Consider the following 17,631-nt stretch of genomic DNA (forward strand, 5'->3'; position numbering starts at 1 on the left):
AATGGCGAATTTTAACGAACATAGTCTAGCTTTTTATGACCTTCATAACAATTAGAATGTGGAAAATTCTAAATTCCAATCAACTTCTCACAGATAATGGTGAGACATGCCTGCGTGAAGCCCAGTACAGTGTACTGACCACTCAGAAGTTCCTAGTTCCGCATATGTACCACATAAAGCCATGCTTTGCTATGTGCGGTATGTTGGAATCTGTTGAAACACTGTACCATGTAAGAGCTATTAATTACAATGGTATCTACAGCAAGTAGCCTATAACGAGGCTGCCATGTTCACGAGGTTCAGTTCGACTAGTGTATGATGTAGTAAAATGTGAATATATCGCTGGTAGTGCAGAAAAGAGGGCACATATCCTTGTTAAGGTGGCTTGTTTCTTCGGTAGAAAAATCAATATGGAAGCTGATGGGAAAAAAGGTTTTATTGTGATCTGTTTTATGTTGTATCACCTGACAACTTTAGAGCTGATTCACAGAGTTTTATTATACCTGGTATAAAATTCATGTCGAGTGCGCCCAGACGCTATAAATTTAAGTTTCCTTCTTCAGTAATACAAATATGGTGATTCTGCAAGACTGAGGTTGGAGCAAAACCGTCGCCGTTCGCTATAGTCTCTTGTTTATTTATTGGGTTATCTAACAACGCTTTCACTACCGATATTACGGAAGGTAGAATGACTGGTAAATAACAAATTGGAAAGGATTTGGAAGGAAGCGATAGCAGCATCATCAAATTAAAAAAGAAAAAGATAAAGCTATCCCTGTAACAGGCCGTGGAGGCCCATAGGGTTGTGAGACATTTTCAGACAATCGGCTCACAGATGGTGGTCAAGTCGTCAGCCTTACGAGCCGGCTGGCAGCGGAAAATATTCGCCGGTACCCCCTGGGTAGGTGATTCGGTGGGCCCCAGAGCCGTCCAGCCCATAGTCCGAATATAAAGTGGAACTTACTCTACGCATCGGCGAATTTTGGTGTAAATATGTAACTTACAGGATTTGCCCAAAAAATTGTTTTCTTTTCCTTTCATGTAATAATTTGAAGGTTCGTCGATATATTCGAACTCGATTACTGCTAGAATCTGCTCTTCAGTACCAACAAAAGTGGCACGTAGAAACAGGAAGAACATTAAAAATGTCTCCGAAGCCTAATTCATGAAAAAGAAACGTGAACGAACATATTCCGTTTTTACAAAGTCCCGGTAGTATTTTCAAGTTTTACCATGGACATAAAATCGAACTTACATGATTTATAAACTTACTCTTTTACAACTATACTTCTATTTAAAACATTGTGCTTATGTGTAAGGATATATCATATGGTTTTATACATGACATTCATGATCTGCGTTCTGAGTATTCACTGCCCAATTTACTCGTATATAAAGCAGTATGTATGTAGGTATATAAGTTTCACCTGGAGAGCTCAGTGAAGAAGATAATCACACGGCAAATAATAACTTGCACATAATTGGAGTATAAATTATCCAAGGTAACGTCTGCATCTACTCTTACTTGGCACAATTAAGGTCCAGTTCTCTTCTTCCCTTCCATATAATGATGACGTTGTTAGCTCAGAGGAGCGAGAAGGATCGTCATTCGAGATTGATAGTCCATGCAGTACCCTCCGAAGTCCTAGCTTGTATAAATATATAAATATCTGTATTTATAAATAAACAAATATCTGTATAAAGATAAATATCTGAGGAAAAGGAAAAATGTGAAGTTGTCTCTTTGCTTAATTAATTCAACATCACGCCGTGGAAAAATTTGGAGGGGTGGAGGTATACCCCCAACATTCTTGATGTCGGAAAAAGATGAAGGGAGTGGTCAGCTTCATACCCCGGTTGCTTTACTCCCGGAGAAAGAGCCCCCGGTACCCATTGAATGGCTAGTTGGGTCCGGACGACGTGGAGAAGAGAAAATTCTTGACCCTACCGGGACTCGAACTCCGACCCATCTTTCGTTTAGCCCGTAGCCAATCGCTATACCGAGTGAGCTATTCCGGCTCATAATGACAGCAGTATAATGAGAAGAGAAAACAAAGCATAAATCAAGAGCAAAAGCAGAAGAGTACAAAGCACATAACTTTTCTTTATACAATTTGCTCCATTCTCCAGTTACTTTCTCGCGTTTCCAAATATTTTCCTAAACCCTCTGTTCTCCGACATCTTCAGTCAATGTTCCTTGGAGCGACAGATCAAGTTGCACACCCCAAAACAGGTAGCATATAAAATAACTGCGACATCATAGCCAGCCGTCCGTTCCCGAATTACTACCTGGAACTGTACTTATAGTCGTGACATAACAGCGTCCACAACCTTGGACTTGTCAAAAATCGTTACGGTTGTTGAACTCTGCGACACAGTGGCCCTTACCACCGCTTTGCCCACGCAATCATCATCATCATCAGGGATATTGACAATCTACTGTTGCTTACTGAAGCCCTGAATTATATATGAACCTGCTTGTAACGTCCACGTAATATTTTCTTTCTCCAGTGCAAAAGTGTTTAAAGAAAAGTGAAACAAAATGAAGAAACACAATATTTAGACATTTATTTTGACTGGTGTTCCCTTTGGGGTAATTCGTGTCGTGGACAGGTGAAATCCTATTTATAATCCTTTTATTCGGTATTCCCCTAATTCTGAATATAGCCCCGCGGCTTAAATGTCATTCTCACATGAGTTAGAACAAATTTTCTTGGATCCTGTTCGAAAGACTTAGTCCGCTTTTACTTTGCGCCCTTAGAATAGAAATGACATTAGGTTATTTTTACTTGTCTCAGTTCCAGAGGCGGCTTGTTTGCTGAAATAGTCAATGTCAGTCATCACAGTCAACGTCACATAAAAAGAAAAGCGGATTCCTAACTCTGTCGTCGCAGAGAGCGCTGGTGCCGTCAGAATCATCACAGTATCGGCCTCCAGGTATGGAGGATAGAAAGCTATACGTAAAATTGTATCTGTTCTCCATTAACTGAGCACCTCTCCATGATACGTACGGGGAAATGAAGGTGTAGCTCCACCATTCTTGACCTCGGCACTAGATGCAAGTGTGTGATCCGCGAAAGAGCCCCCGGTGTCCACTGGATAGAAGACTAGGTGGCCCCAAAGCCAGTCTTCGCGCTGCGAAGAGAAATATCTCGCCTCTTCTCGGCATCAAATCCCGGCCACACAGCCCGTAGACCCTCACTAAATTCAGCGAGGGCGGCTGCAAGTATACGAAATGAGCAGTCCCAGACATTAGGCGCAATTCTCCGTTTTAGTTGTTGTACGGAGTAGGGGAGGGGGCACTCTGCTACAAGCCGGAAGATCGCGGGTTCGATTCCCGACGATGTCATTGGAATTCTCAATTGATTTAATCCTTCCAGCTGCACTATGGCCCTGAGGTCGACTCAGCCTCTAACAGAAATGAGTACCAGGAATCTTTCTGGGGATAAAGGGCGGCCGACCCGTGAGGCTGATAACCTCACCGCCATCTGTGAGCCGATTGTTTATAAAATTTGGGAACCTCGACGTCTCACTACCCACGGCCCCCACGGCCTGTTACAGAGATAACTTTGCATTTTACCCTTACGGAGTAGGGCAAGGGGAGAATATTACCAAAATAGTACAAAAGATGGTGATTTCATAAGATTATTTCTGCTTATTTTGGCAAGTTCACACCACAGCTTGTGGCAGGGAGACTAGCGCACAAACATTTGAAACAGAATGTATTACCGTACTTGAGGGTTTTTCGAAATTTTATACAACTACAGCGAATATTTTTCGAGCTCACGCAGAAGAGTCGGACATTCCACTTGTCAAGATGGGCAGATCCATAATATTAAGGTAGCCTCACGGCCGCGCTGCCAATTCTGATTGATATAATTCCATAATTGCAATATATACGATAGGATATATAGCGCCGAGAAAATAATTCTTGTGACGTGTACACCTATTGCTAGGCAACGACTGGATAAACACATTCCAGCGCAAGCAAACTCGCGCCACAGTAGGACGTCTATTATTATACAACGGATTAATAAACACACCTCCTTAACAACAGAGGCTGTGTTTTCTGTGTTGCCCGTGCAAGGTGGTCATAAGGAAGTTTTCGGCATTGCAGAAGAGTAGTCGAGGAGAGTCGAGTTGAGAGACGCCAGCCTGCCAGGATATGAGTTTGGGAGCCTAGGAATTGAATTGAGTCAACTCTTCGCAATTGGCGGTTGCAGAATAATGGCAAGAAAAGAATTAGGCTGTGAAATGAAGACTTCATATGACAGTGAGACTGTTATGAATCCGTTGCCAGGATACGACTAGCGAAGACTGAGAACACTAGTGCGTGTGTAACTGTGAACTCTCAAGCGATTGCGCTGTATTGCTTGTAGTCCCGAGTTGTGTGTATAAGGCGTCAATAAATCCAATCATCCAATCCAAAACCCGTCTTATAAATCACTCCTACATTTGGCAGTATATTATTATGAATGGTGAGTAGGTAAGGGTTTGGAAGAGGGTTGTCGTGGCTTGTTCCAAGGTACTGTATTGAGGAAAATGAATCAGGATAGTTGATAATCATGCAGAGATTTGAACCGAATTCTTCAGTCACAAAATTCTAGCATATTACCGCTACACAAAATTTCTTGCTAATGTTTTCTGGATTTGAGCCTTGTATTATACATACAAAGACTGTTTAAATAATTAAATCTAATTCATACGCGAATATACGTATATTTTATAACACCTGATACTGTCTTTTCGTCGTGCACTAGCCGCCACTGTACAGACGAACCTTTCTTTGCCTCACCAACTGCATTTACACACGCACAATTGGAAAAGAAAAAAGTTGTAGTAATTTATTCTAAGTTATTTCCGTATCAATGAGAATGCCCGTTCGGGATCAATATCAAACCACTTGAGCTGGTAACAAAATCGATCTTGAGTTCCGAGACAAAGTTTCTTGAATTCTGGTGTAGTAGGACGGTTTAGAAAACGTCAGTTGGATAAAAATGTGGCACATGAAGTAAATTTCACCCAGACGAATTAAAAAACCCTTCAAGTTTAAACAGAGCCCTTTTTATTGACGTTCTGAACGAATCCGAACCCGAAATGCTTTAAGTTACCGGGTCTCAGACCGAACTGTGTATTGGACATAGACTTTTGTACATGTTTCCCATGTTACGTAATGGGCTTTTGTAGATGTACGGATGTGAAACTTGGTCTCTAGCCACAAGGATAGAAAATAAATTAAAAGTGCTTGAGAAGAGAATGCAAAGGGGATCATTTAAGCCTATGATAAGGGAAGTTACAGAGAATTGGAGAAAACTGCGTAATGAAGAGGTTTATAATTCATGCTCTTCACAGAATATTATTGTGGTGATCAAATCAAGGATTTTGAAAAAAAAAAACCAGACAGCTAAATGCATATAAAATTGCACTCAAAAGGGAATAGTCCTCTTCTATGATCTAGGCGTTGATGGAAGGGTAATACTAAAATTGATCAGGAAAAAACATGTTGTGGGGATGTGAACTGGATCCATTTGACTCACGATAGTAACCAGTGGCGGGCATGATAATGCGCATTCTAGTGTCATAATAGTCGATGAATTTCTTGACCAGCTTAGCGAGTGTCAGCTTCTCAAGAAAGGCTCAGTTCCATGGAGTGTGTTAACACAGTACATAGAAGTGTCGTGAATAAGAGATAGATGGCAGCATAGGAACAAAGAGGTACAGACTTTTCATGTAATTCACGCTTATTTAACTCCTGAGAGAATTTCTTAAAAGCAACACCCAGAACTTATCAAATACTCTTACGCGTGTCCATACTCTTCACGCTACTTCAAAGAAACTGCTTCTAGAGTGGACACATGAAGCTGAATTTTCGTATGTCAACATTAAAAAATAACAGAACTCGGTACAGCGACTGGCTGCGGGCTTGACTCTCGATGAGTCGGAGTTCGAGTGCCTGTAGAGGCAAGACTTTTCTCTGTCCCACAGCCGTCCAGACCGGTTCTGGGACCCACCCAACCTCCTATCCAATGAGTGCTTGGAGATCTTTCTCCAGGGGTAAAACGGCCAGGGCGTGAAGCCCACCACTAACCTCCATCTAGTGCCGAGGTCAAGAATACAAGGATCTGTACATCCACTCCCCATACACCTTTCTGTCCTTGTGCTTCATTAGTTAAGCTCAGGAACAACTTTACCTAGAAGTCTTTATAATGATTTGTTAGGGATGAAGAAGTACCCGTCTAATAACAGAACACGTGTTATGTATAGACTCTCAAGATATCCCGAATAGAAGCACTGGCCCTTCTGATCCGGAATTATTTAGGGGGGGGGGGGATGTGAAACCTGCCCCTTCAACTGTGAACAGTTATGTATCCTGTTAGTGACTTCGCAACAGTACAAATTATACGCTGCAGTGGAAATATAACGACGAAGCATTTCCTCAAATGGAGACCACCATTGCAAGGGGAAACGCATAATTTCCAATGAAGTAATTATCGATCCGGGTAATGATTTCTTATTCCATGTGTTATCTAATGACGTACTGTCAGCTGCAAAGAAGAATATGGCTGAGGTGAGTGCATGCTTCCTTATCGTGAATTGTTAAGAGCGGATGGATTGGCCATGGGCTGCTATTTAGTTACAGTACCTGAGTTTGAGACACAACCAATTCGTATATAAATTTAAATTGAACATAGACTTCTAATTAACCCTTGAAACAAGGGTTCTTACAGTTTGTACCACTTGGTTTGACGCTAATTGAACTGCATTGTGCCCACTGAGTTTGTTTATGGGTTTCGAATGATTCTCGGAATAAAGAGCGATTTGTCTTCATGGCTACGAACCAGTATCAGTACGGTAGGAACTTAATTCTTAAACATTATTTAGATGGGCTTCATGCTACTCAGGTATAATGGATTCCAGGGATATTTGCTTCACGGTTAAAGGTGGGCAGCACGTGAAGCGATACCTAGTGCCCAAATAGATATCTCTACGCCTTTTGTTGCTATACTTAGGCATGAAGGCGTTTTATCCTTAAATATTGTCACGTGTTGGGTGTATGTCACATGACAAATAACTTTACGCCGTTCTGGATCTAGCGAATTTATTGCACATTCGCTCTCACAATTACACAATTCACAATTTCACAATTACTGCCATCGGCAGTATCACAATTGCTTCTCCAGTAGTCATTCATTCCGTCGAATGGTAGACTGCAACTGACTGGTTACTCTCTCTCTCTAGTAACTCACTTCTCACTCATTAGTGAATAGTGTTCGCTGCTCCTTATTTAAGTTCGGCACGGACAACACAAAAACAGTTACATGATAGGTACCACTGTTACGTAACGTCGTGTTTACCGATTGCCTAGCAACAGTCGTTGCACGGGCTCCCCTGTTGCTTGACGCCGTGTTTACAGGCGTTGCTGGGGAACGCTGCCGAGAGTTGTTTATAGCTGCGTAGTAACCGCGGCGTACCCTGTTACGTCACCGCTGGAGGGAGGGTGTCCTGCATAGCGCAAATACGCAACCTCTGGTTGGACACGTCAACATGTTATGTTGCAGTACCAAGAAATTGACTGTATGTGATAATTACATCCAAAGAAACAGCTGAAATTTATGATTTGCAATATTACTCGTATTATATCAAAGCATTTGTCGCGTAGTTACATAAGTGCGCATGGCTGTTGTGGGCTGTTTCTTTACTAACTTGACTCTTGTTCCGAAGAAGCAGTCCTCGTAGATTTACAAGTTACGGCGTTCTAAGCCATTTCACCTATTCATGCAAGTTTTTGTTAGAGCGTAATTCTGTACAAGAGCCATGTGCGCTCAACCGCTTCCGATTAACTGGCGGACAATACCGTGGTGGTACCAGAAACAGAACGAAGCGCGCAAAATGCCGTATTTCTGATTCAGCGCAGATTTTAAAAGTCGCTGTCTAATTTTCGAGAGTCACCTCGCTACATTCAAGCACGTATTGTATAATGTGTGCCGTAATGCTGGCAGCATCAAGCAGTACCACAAGTTTCTCCATGAAAGGAAGACGTAACCGAGCCTCCCGCTGACTGTCTATTTCCTTCTCCTGCTGGAACTGCCTATTTCCTTCTGCCACTGGCTCTTCCTATTTTATTCTCCCATTGGCTCTGCTCATTTCCTTGTCCTGCTGGAACTGCCTATTCCCTTCTCCCACTGGCTCTGCTTGTTTCCTACTCCCGATGGCTTTGCTTGTTTTCTTGTGCCTCCTTTCTTCTCTCGCTGGCTTTGGCTACCTCCTACTCCCAGTGGCTCTGTCTGCTTCCTGCTCCCGCTATCTCTGCCTACATCCTTCTCCTACTGACTCTGCCTACTTCCTTCTCCTGCTGGAACTGCCTATTTCCTTCTGCCACTGGCTCTTCCTATTTTATTCTCCCATTGGCTCTGCTCATTTCCTTGTCCTGCTGGAACTGCCTATTCCCTTCTCCCACTGGCTCTGCCTGCTTCCTGCTCCCGCTATCTCTGCCTACATCCTTCTCCTACTGGCTCTGCCTGCTTCCTTCTCCTGCTAGCACTGCCTATTCCCTTCTGCCACTGGCTCTGCCTCTTTCCTTCTCTCACTTGCTCTGCCTGCTTCCTCCTCCGAGACATGAGTCGCATCAGTACTAAAGACAGAAAATTTTCGTGATACTGCGATGGTACTCGGTGGCTCAGGATCGTTCTTCATTTGTCAACTGATCGGGAATTCACTGAGCTAGAACTGAAGATTCATCACTGTCACTCCAAACGTCCCCGTAAGATACAGCCCTGAACCAAGTCAACAGAGCTTTTTCTACAACAAGGACTCTTAAGACTGTTTGTTCCCATGGTGATCGCAATCAGAATTTGAAAGGCATTTCTCAGTTTCTTCCACGTGGCCTACGTTACTTGTTGCGACCTTCCGAACTTTCTTCAGCGCTGTTGGTGCAAAGTACACGTTGTGAAACTTCTCTTTATGCAGTCGTCTCCAAGTTCGTAGTCTTTCGTATTCTAAATATTCCGCTCAACATCTCGAGAAGGAAAAGAACTCAGTATCAGATTGTATTAACTGCAGGCAGTTTCTGCTGGACCACTTGCCGATGAGAAAATTGGCTTTGAACAAAGTGAGAAGGTGGCGCCGTACAAATCAGTTCAGATTAATATTTTTTCAGAAAAAATGAAACTCGTTTCGGTGGAGTGAAGGCTAATGATATTAGACAAAATGTCAGTGTAGGCTCTGTAACTAACCGCCTAGAATTAGGACTCGAGATTTTAATACAACTAATACAAGACACGCAATAGGACACTATTATGAATTGTATCCATGCAAGGAACGAAAACATATACATGCAGATTTGAGTGGACAGGGCAGTTTAAACAGATGTCAGAAAATGGATTACAGGTATAAAAAAAACTTTTTATTTCCCATCTTCAAGGAAAGAGAGATTTTGGTGTAACATGTAAATACTGGACTGAAACCGATACAAGCTTAGACCTGTAGTCTATCCTTGAAAAGGAAGAGTCGAATAATAGTAGTTTCTTCAGTGTATACGATATATATTGGGGGGGGGGGAGAACCCATATACCTCTTACATAAATGCGCCCCTAAAACAAACTCCGTGGCCTGTAGTCCGCGAGCGAACTATACCGACCGAGCGACCGCCGCTTGTCGGCGAAGTTAGTGCCAACTTTTGCTGATAGAGGATGTCACGTGGTCAGCGGAAAGGATCCCCACGGCCGTTAATTTCGGTTTTCTAGACCGGAAATGCGCCCCTAACTAGGCGTTAAATGAAAAGTATATACTTACTAAGCAACTCCAGAAAATCCGTGGTTTTGTGCAACGCAGTGGTTCATTATCGTGTAGCATAATTAACTTCATGGAGCCGAACCCTTCTTGAGAAGTCGCCAGTTGAAGAAAGTGCCATAAACGAACCTTATTCTGAGCCACTTTAGTCCAAATCCCACCTTCGCATCTTAAATCTGAAAGATCCAGTTTTATATTATTTCCTGTGTCTTCTATGTGGCATTCTACCTTCAGCTTTTCGGCCCAAAATGCTGCATGTATTTCTGATTTTCCTCATGCGTTCTACAAGTCTGTCTCATTTCATCCTCCTTAATATAACAGCCCTAACAATATTGGATAAATACAAAGCATGGAACTCTTCATCCTACATCTCCTTGTTAATTCCTGTTAGGCCCGAATATTCCTTCAAGTATTGTGGTTTTGAACATTTATTTGTAGATCCTATTCAGACTATTCCTCCCTGAGGTCTGTGAACATTCTTATTCTGGTCGATGTACTCAGGAGCCAGGCGTGGAGTTCGGTCTGTGACCTTACAGAAGTACCGGTATGCGTATAAAGGAGCCATTATGCTGGGCCGATACGTCGCAGCGTGGATGACACTCGGTGAACAAGACCGTGATAATTACGGCCGTCGCCAGTGCTAACTTTAGCATCAATCAGACTTCGCCAGAAGCGGCGGCTCCCGCAGACTTCTTGGAATCGCACGCCACGACTGTCTCATCACGCCCGCTGCGTTTCGTAACAGCAGAGAGGCGCTCAGTCTTCTTGTCTCGCCCCAGGTGCAATAGACTTTCAGTAAGTATATTGTAAATTTAGGATATTACGTAACTAGACACGTGGTGGTTTACACGCTGTTCTGTTAGGATGGATAGAGCAAGCGTTGTATGTGAAGAGTCACGAAATACATAAGTTTATACCTGCATTTGTCTGTACTGGGGTTGTGTTTTTACGAAGGGGTCAGTAAATAGTTCACAAATGGATATAAAACGTAAAACATGTGATATTTGAAACTGGAAAAGAAAAAAACGTTCATTTCTCGACATATCCTCCACCTACGTTGATACACCTGTCCCATCGCTTTACCAGTGCAGCATAGAAGTCTTTTTGACTATTGTCTCAGACACTTCTGCACCTGATCGGGTATTATCTGTGACTTTCCAACGTCCTTGAGAGAATTTATCAACCATCTTCTGAACCATTTTACGTAAGAAACATTTCCCACTGTAAACATGAAATACTTCACGAATATCCTTTGCTTCCGTGTCTAGTTAAGCCAGGATGGTAAGCGTTGGATACTGCTCTCAGGCCTGTGTCTCGGTTTCAGCGCGGTGCAATTAGCAGTACGAAAAGCGAGATACTTTACAGACGGCGTCCTACAACCTTGACGGGGCTGGTGATCACCGTTCTCAGTAATCTTTCACATAATAACATGTTAGCTCGATAGATCTATGTAATTTGATAGTCCATTTCTCAGGCGGCTCTCCGACCCGCCCACCAAACGTCACAGCTCTCCCGCAAAGAAACACGTCAACATCCTACAGGTGTCCCAGGTTAACTGTTGCCTGTCCTGCTAATATTCAGAATCTTTGTGCTCTTATCTGAGGGATAGCAATTGTGACCTCCTCTATGTGATCGAACGTCACGATTGAGTGTTTAAAATTCACTTCCTCAGACCCAGTGACAATTCTGCTTTCGTTACTTAAACTTAGCAACAGGGCGTTGAGGAAAACATTTGGACCGAAGAGAGATGAAGTGACAGGAGGCTGGAGAACACTGCACAATGAGGAGCTTCATAACTTGTACTCTTATCCAAGTATAATTATTATGATCAAGTCAAGGACGATGAGGTGGGCAAGGCATTTAGCACGAATGTGGGAGAGAAGGAATGCATAGAGGATATTGGTGGGAAAGCAGGAAAGAAGGAGACCACTGGGAAGACCAAGGCGCAGGTGGGTGGACAATATTATAATGAATCTTAGAGAGATAGGATGAAATGGTATGGATTGGATTAATCTGGCTCAGGATAGGGGCCAGTGGAGGGCTCTTGTGAACACTGTAATGAACCTTTAGGTTCCATAAAATGCTGGAAAGTTCTTGAGTAGCTGCACAATTGGCAGCTTCTCAAGAAGGGCTCAACTCCATGAGTGAGTGAGTGACTTAAACTTAGTTTATGGAAGAGACTGTTCAAATCATTTACAGTTCACGGATTTATTAAGAACTGAGAAAATAAAGAATTAAATGCCTTATATGACAGGATGTGCATGCGTTTTCACCACTATCACTCTTCAGAACTCAAAAATCAAGGCGGTATTATGGTTAACACTTCTATTTCGTATTAGGGACGTACGAAGTTCGAATCTTGTCCTTGAAATCGGCTATCCTTATTGAAAATTTTCGTGGTTATCCTCAGCCTCTCCATTTAAATTCTGCAACTGCCGCTTCCTTCCTGATTCATAATCACGAATTAAATATCCACCGATGAAAACCCAACGCCAAAATTTGACAATTCCCTTCTGTAGCGGATAGAGGGTGTAGCGTGGTCAGCGCAACGAATCCCCAAGGCCATTAATATCGGTTTTCTGTACCGGAACCGCCATTTTTCCATTCAAGTAGCTCCTCAGTTATCCTCACGAGGCTGAGTGGACCCCGTTCCAGACCCACTACTTCTCAGAAATCCTGGTAGCGCCGGGAATCGAAACCGGACCTCTGGATCTGTAGCCAAGAACTCTGAGCACTAGACCACAGGGGCGATCTTCTATCCAGTAACATGACTGAGAATCTGTAACTAGGAAGCCAGCCTTTCATACTCGAAAAGTTCACAAGGCAATCAGCTTTGAACCTTCTGAACATCGGAAGAGGTTTTTACCGCCCAACTCTTGAGTTGATAGAGGAAGAAGAAGATATTTTGACCTCCCGGATAGAATAGATCTAATAATAGTGATTGGCAACAACCACACCTACAGACGGATAACAGCGGATACCTCAGCGTGTGTCTAATGGACCCAAAATAACAGCATCGTCCTTGCTTCTGTCTACGGAAACATTCACATACACACGAACACGTGCTCCCATCCAATGGGTACTGAGGGTTAAGCGGCCGGGGCGTGAAGCTTACCATTCACCTCCAACTAGTACCGATGTCAAGAAAACGTGGACCTATACATTCACTCCCCCATACTTCTTCATGGCGTAGTATTTTATTGGTTAAGCACATGGACAACTCTACCATGGTATAAGGTAAGTTAAGGTAAAGTCCCGCCGGTCACGGTAGCCGAGCGGTCTAAGGCATGTACTGTCTTCGCTCGCTTGGAAACCGGGATCGTGGGTTCGGATCTGTTTCCTGTGAGGTACGAACTGAATTCTTATATATTATTCTTATACACTGCCGGTCACGGTAGCCGAGCGGTCTAAGGCATGTACTGTCTTCGCTCGCTTGGAAACCGGGATCGTGGGTTCGAATCCCACTCAGGGAATGGATGTTTAGTTTGTGTGTGTGCGTTTTTCTGTGTTTGTGTACAGGTAGAGGCCTTGCGACGAGCTGATCACCCGCCCAAGGAGTCCTACCGAATGTGTAAGATCTAGAAAAACCGAAGTGAACGGAGTTCATGGAGGTAGGCCTAGGCCCACTGGGGCTGTAGTGCCAAGGGGAAAAAAAGGTAAAGTCCCTGTGTTTAACTAATTAAGCACTACGCCATGAAGGCGTATGGGGGAGTGGATATATAGATCAACATTTTTCATGACCTTGGCACTAAGTGGAGGTAAGTGGTCAGCTTCACGCCCCTGCCGCTTTACAGCTCCCCCCCGGTACCCATTGGATAGGAGGTTGGGTGGACTCCAGAGCCACTCTGGACGACGTAGGGAAGATTCTTGACCCTACTGGGACTCGAACTCGGTCCTCTTGCTCGTCCAGCCCGTAACTAGTCGCTATACCGACTCATTTACCGTGATATAACTTCAAATAATTGTATTAGAGAGTTGAATAAAATGTTACCGGATTATCGACTAATTAAGCGTAATGAAGGTAGAAAGAGACACAAAAAATAAGCAGGAGGATCGAGATAATTACATCTTGTGGAGCTTCATTCTTCATCGGATGTTATTAAGATGGTCAACTCAAAGAGGATGAGAAGGTAACAGACATGCATTGCGCACGAGAGAAGTGGGAAATTCGTTCAAAAGTTTAGATGGAAATCCTGAATGAGGAAGTAAAACCACCTGTGAGACCTAGACATAGACGGTCGGGTAATGTTAAGTCGATCGTCGTTCTGTACTTTTTATGCGTGATCTGCTTCGTATGTCCTTCAGCGTAATGTAACCTTTGTAACTGAAATAGCGTCTTTACGGAAGAGGAGAGGAAATTCTTGGGCATCAAACTGAGGATTATTGGCGCTCGACGATCCATGATTGTAGTTATCGTGAAGAAACTTTTGAACTGTAAGGTGTCGTCGTAATTATGCTCGATAAGAAATTTGTAGTTATATGGAGTGTGGGAAACTGTGAAACCAGATGTCTTGAAAAGCAAACGACGATTCTTGGTATGTTTGTCGAACCATTCTGTAGCAGAAAACTTCAGATTTCAGGATTAACCTCGGGGTTCCGGCTACAGATAATATCACAGAATTCCAGTCAGTGGTTCGGTATGACGTGCTCCTGGTTAATGCGTTCAAACTTCTCCGCTACGACGCCAAAGTACCCCGTCATGGCAAAGTGTGTCTACCGCCTTTTTTACTGAATCAAGATCTGTGACTTCGTATGAAGTACCGCCGCGCACTTTAACGCGATGTGGAGGTAATGAATCACCTTTACCTTTTTTTTATTGCTAGTGGGGTGGGACTAAGTCCCTTGTACTAGGGCCACTTCTGGCCTATTGTACCAGCCTCAGATGACAGGTGAGGGTGAGTGTGGAGCAATTGGTGGAATGAAGACTGGCAGGGGAAACCGAAGTACTTGAAGAAAACCTGCCCCAGCGCCACTTTGTCCACTACAATTCCCACTTGACAAGAACCGGGTTCGAACCCGGGCCGCCGTGGTAGGAAGCCAGCGACTAACCGCTTTTGCTATGGCGCGGCCTAGCTTTACCTTAGTATAAGGATTTCCTGGCACATGTTTGATAAGTACTTGGGTTACGGGTTGAATTATCAGGTTCAATTCCTGGAATGGAGGGGAATTTTTCTGTACTTCCAAGTCCTTCTTGACCCTGAGTTGCGACCCAGATTACATTTCAATGCATATCGAGCACTTAGTGTATGGTCACGTATGCCTTAACCTTGGTATTATCTTACGTTTATGTGTATGCATGTAGTGTACATTAATATGGTCTCATTATGAATGCCTCTGCAGAACTAAGCCCATTGAGTATGTCCAGTGAAACTTCCGGCATGTGTATGGAAAACATTCTGGCAGTGACAATACAATTGAAATGCATTTCGTACGATTCAAGGAGACTGGAAGTGCCTTGAGAGAAACATCCGGTACACCTTACGCTTGGGTACATGACGTCGAATACGTAGCACTGTAATTTCTACGAAGCTTTAAAATGCATTTATTTGCATATCGGTACTGCATACTGAAACGAGGGCTTTGTACGGTGTGTTATATCGTGTTTATTTGGCATTTCTTTGCTGAACAATTAGAACCAGTTTAAGATTAACAGTTCCATTTCACAGCTCCCTTACTACCTCGAATGTTATTCGCCATTTAACAGATCCGAGTTAATATTAACAGATAATTCACACACTTTGCCGTGCCGTAGCTCGGCTGGATAGACGCCGGCTTCACACCGCAGTGCTTCGGACCCAATCACAGATGCCTTCGTGTGAGATTCGTGTTGGATGCCTTCTCCAAGTTTTTTTTTCGGTTTTGCCCTATCATTCTGTCACTGCTCCTTACTCACCCTCAAGCGTTTCTTCAATTATTACATCTTCTGTTTTTATGTCTCGGGCTTCATCTCTAAAGGGGCACTTGGCTGGTTACAAAGTGAGAAAGTTACACACTATTGTTACGTATTTTGTTCGCATGGAATTCATAAAATTAAAGGATATGAAATTTCGTGTTTGTACAGCACACGTTTAAACTACAAACGTATTTATATACAGTATAGGCCCATGATGCCGGTCACGGTAGCCGAGCGGTCTAAGGCGTGCACTGTCTTTGCTCGCTCGGAAGCCGGGATCGTGGGTTCGAATCCCACTCAGGGCATGGATGTTTGTGTGCGTTTTTCTGTGTTTGTCTACAGGTAGAGGCCTTGCGACGAGCTGATCACTCCCCCAAGGAGCCCTACCGAATGTGTAAGATCTAGTAAACCGAAGTGAAACGGAAAGTTTCATGGAGGTAGGCCTAGGCCCAAATTGGGGCTATAGCGCCACAGAAAAAAAATAGGCCCATGATAGAAGACGATTTATGATTGGCGATGTGTGTGTTATTCTTGTGTTGCAGGGAATTAGTTACTTTCATTGGTTGACAGAAGGCGTTAATCGTTGGCCTCGATGCATCATTCGATAACAGTTGAATGATGTCGAAAGGAAGGAAAGTATGAAAGTTTATAGATGTTTCCTGTTGAATTTGCAGTAGGTCCTTTCCAGTACTGTGCTTAAACCGATTTGGGGGGGGGCGTTGATGTAGGTGAAATGACAACAGAAGTTTGCTTTTGGTCGATACTGGTCCAATGTATACCAAAGCGTACCTTACTTGAAGGTCACACGCATCTTAATAATTTCCTAAAAGTGGTCTTTCTTTCGTTACATAGCGTCTAGGTTACGGGCTGGGTGACCGAGGAACCGGGGTACGATTCATGGAAAATCTAGGTGTTTTTATTTTTTCTGCAGAGTCCATGCAGGTTTCGAGGTCCGCCTAGCTTCCAACAAACGGGGTGCCGGGGACTTTTCCACGGGGTTAAAGCCGCCTGAAAGTGAAGCTCACTATTTATGTCCGTCAAGTTCCGAGGTTAAGAATGCGTGGAACTATATCCCTACTTCCCCATACGTCTTCATACTATGGTGCTTAATTAAGCGCAGTACGCATTTAGATCACCGAGCCACATAAATATTAACATCTACAGCTTCATTTTAAACTTTCTATATGAAGTGTGTTAACAAAATACAAAAAAAAGTAATTCATATCTCCGTTCATTGTCATTTGTATGATTTATTGCTTTATGTCCGTATCACCGGACTTGTGTCTCCACTAAATGAACGTCAAGGACAATCAGTAATGATGTTGGAAATGTGTAATTACGTCCCTCAAAATTTCAGTCCACATTTGTCTTCTAGACGGTCACGGTAGCCGAGCGGTCTAAGGCATGCACTGTCTTCGCTCTCTCGGAAGCCGGGATCGTGGGTTCGGATCCTACTCAGGGCATGGATGTTTGTGTGCGTTTTTCTGTGTTTGTCTACAGGTAGAGACCTTGCGACGAGCTGATCACTCGCCCAAGGAGTCCTACCGTATGTGTAAGATCTAGAAAAACCGAAGTGAACGGAGTTCGTGAAGGTAGGCCTAGGCCCACTGGGGCTGTAGTGCCAAGGAAAAAAAAATTGTCTTCTAACATATCATTATATAACTAACATATTTATCATAAAGGTAAAGGCAAATCTGTGTCCTTGCTTGATTGATTAAGCACAATGCCATGAAGACATGGGAGAGTGAAAGTATAGCTCCACCATTCTTGACCTCGGCACTAGATAGAGCTGAGTGATCAGCTTCACGTTCCCGCCGCTTTACCCCTGGTACCCATTGGATAGGAGGCTGGGTGGGTCCCAGAGCAGGTCTGGACGATTTGGAGAAGAGAAAATCTTTTCCCCCCGTCGTTCAGACTGCAGTCTGTCGCTATACCGACTCTGCAAGTTC

Source organism: Cryptotermes secundus, unplaced genomic scaffold, assembly GCF_002891405.2.
Source record: "Cryptotermes secundus unplaced genomic scaffold, Csec_1.0 scaffold2218, whole genome shotgun sequence".
Lineage (NCBI taxonomy): Eukaryota > Metazoa > Arthropoda > Insecta > Blattodea > Kalotermitidae > Cryptotermes > Cryptotermes secundus.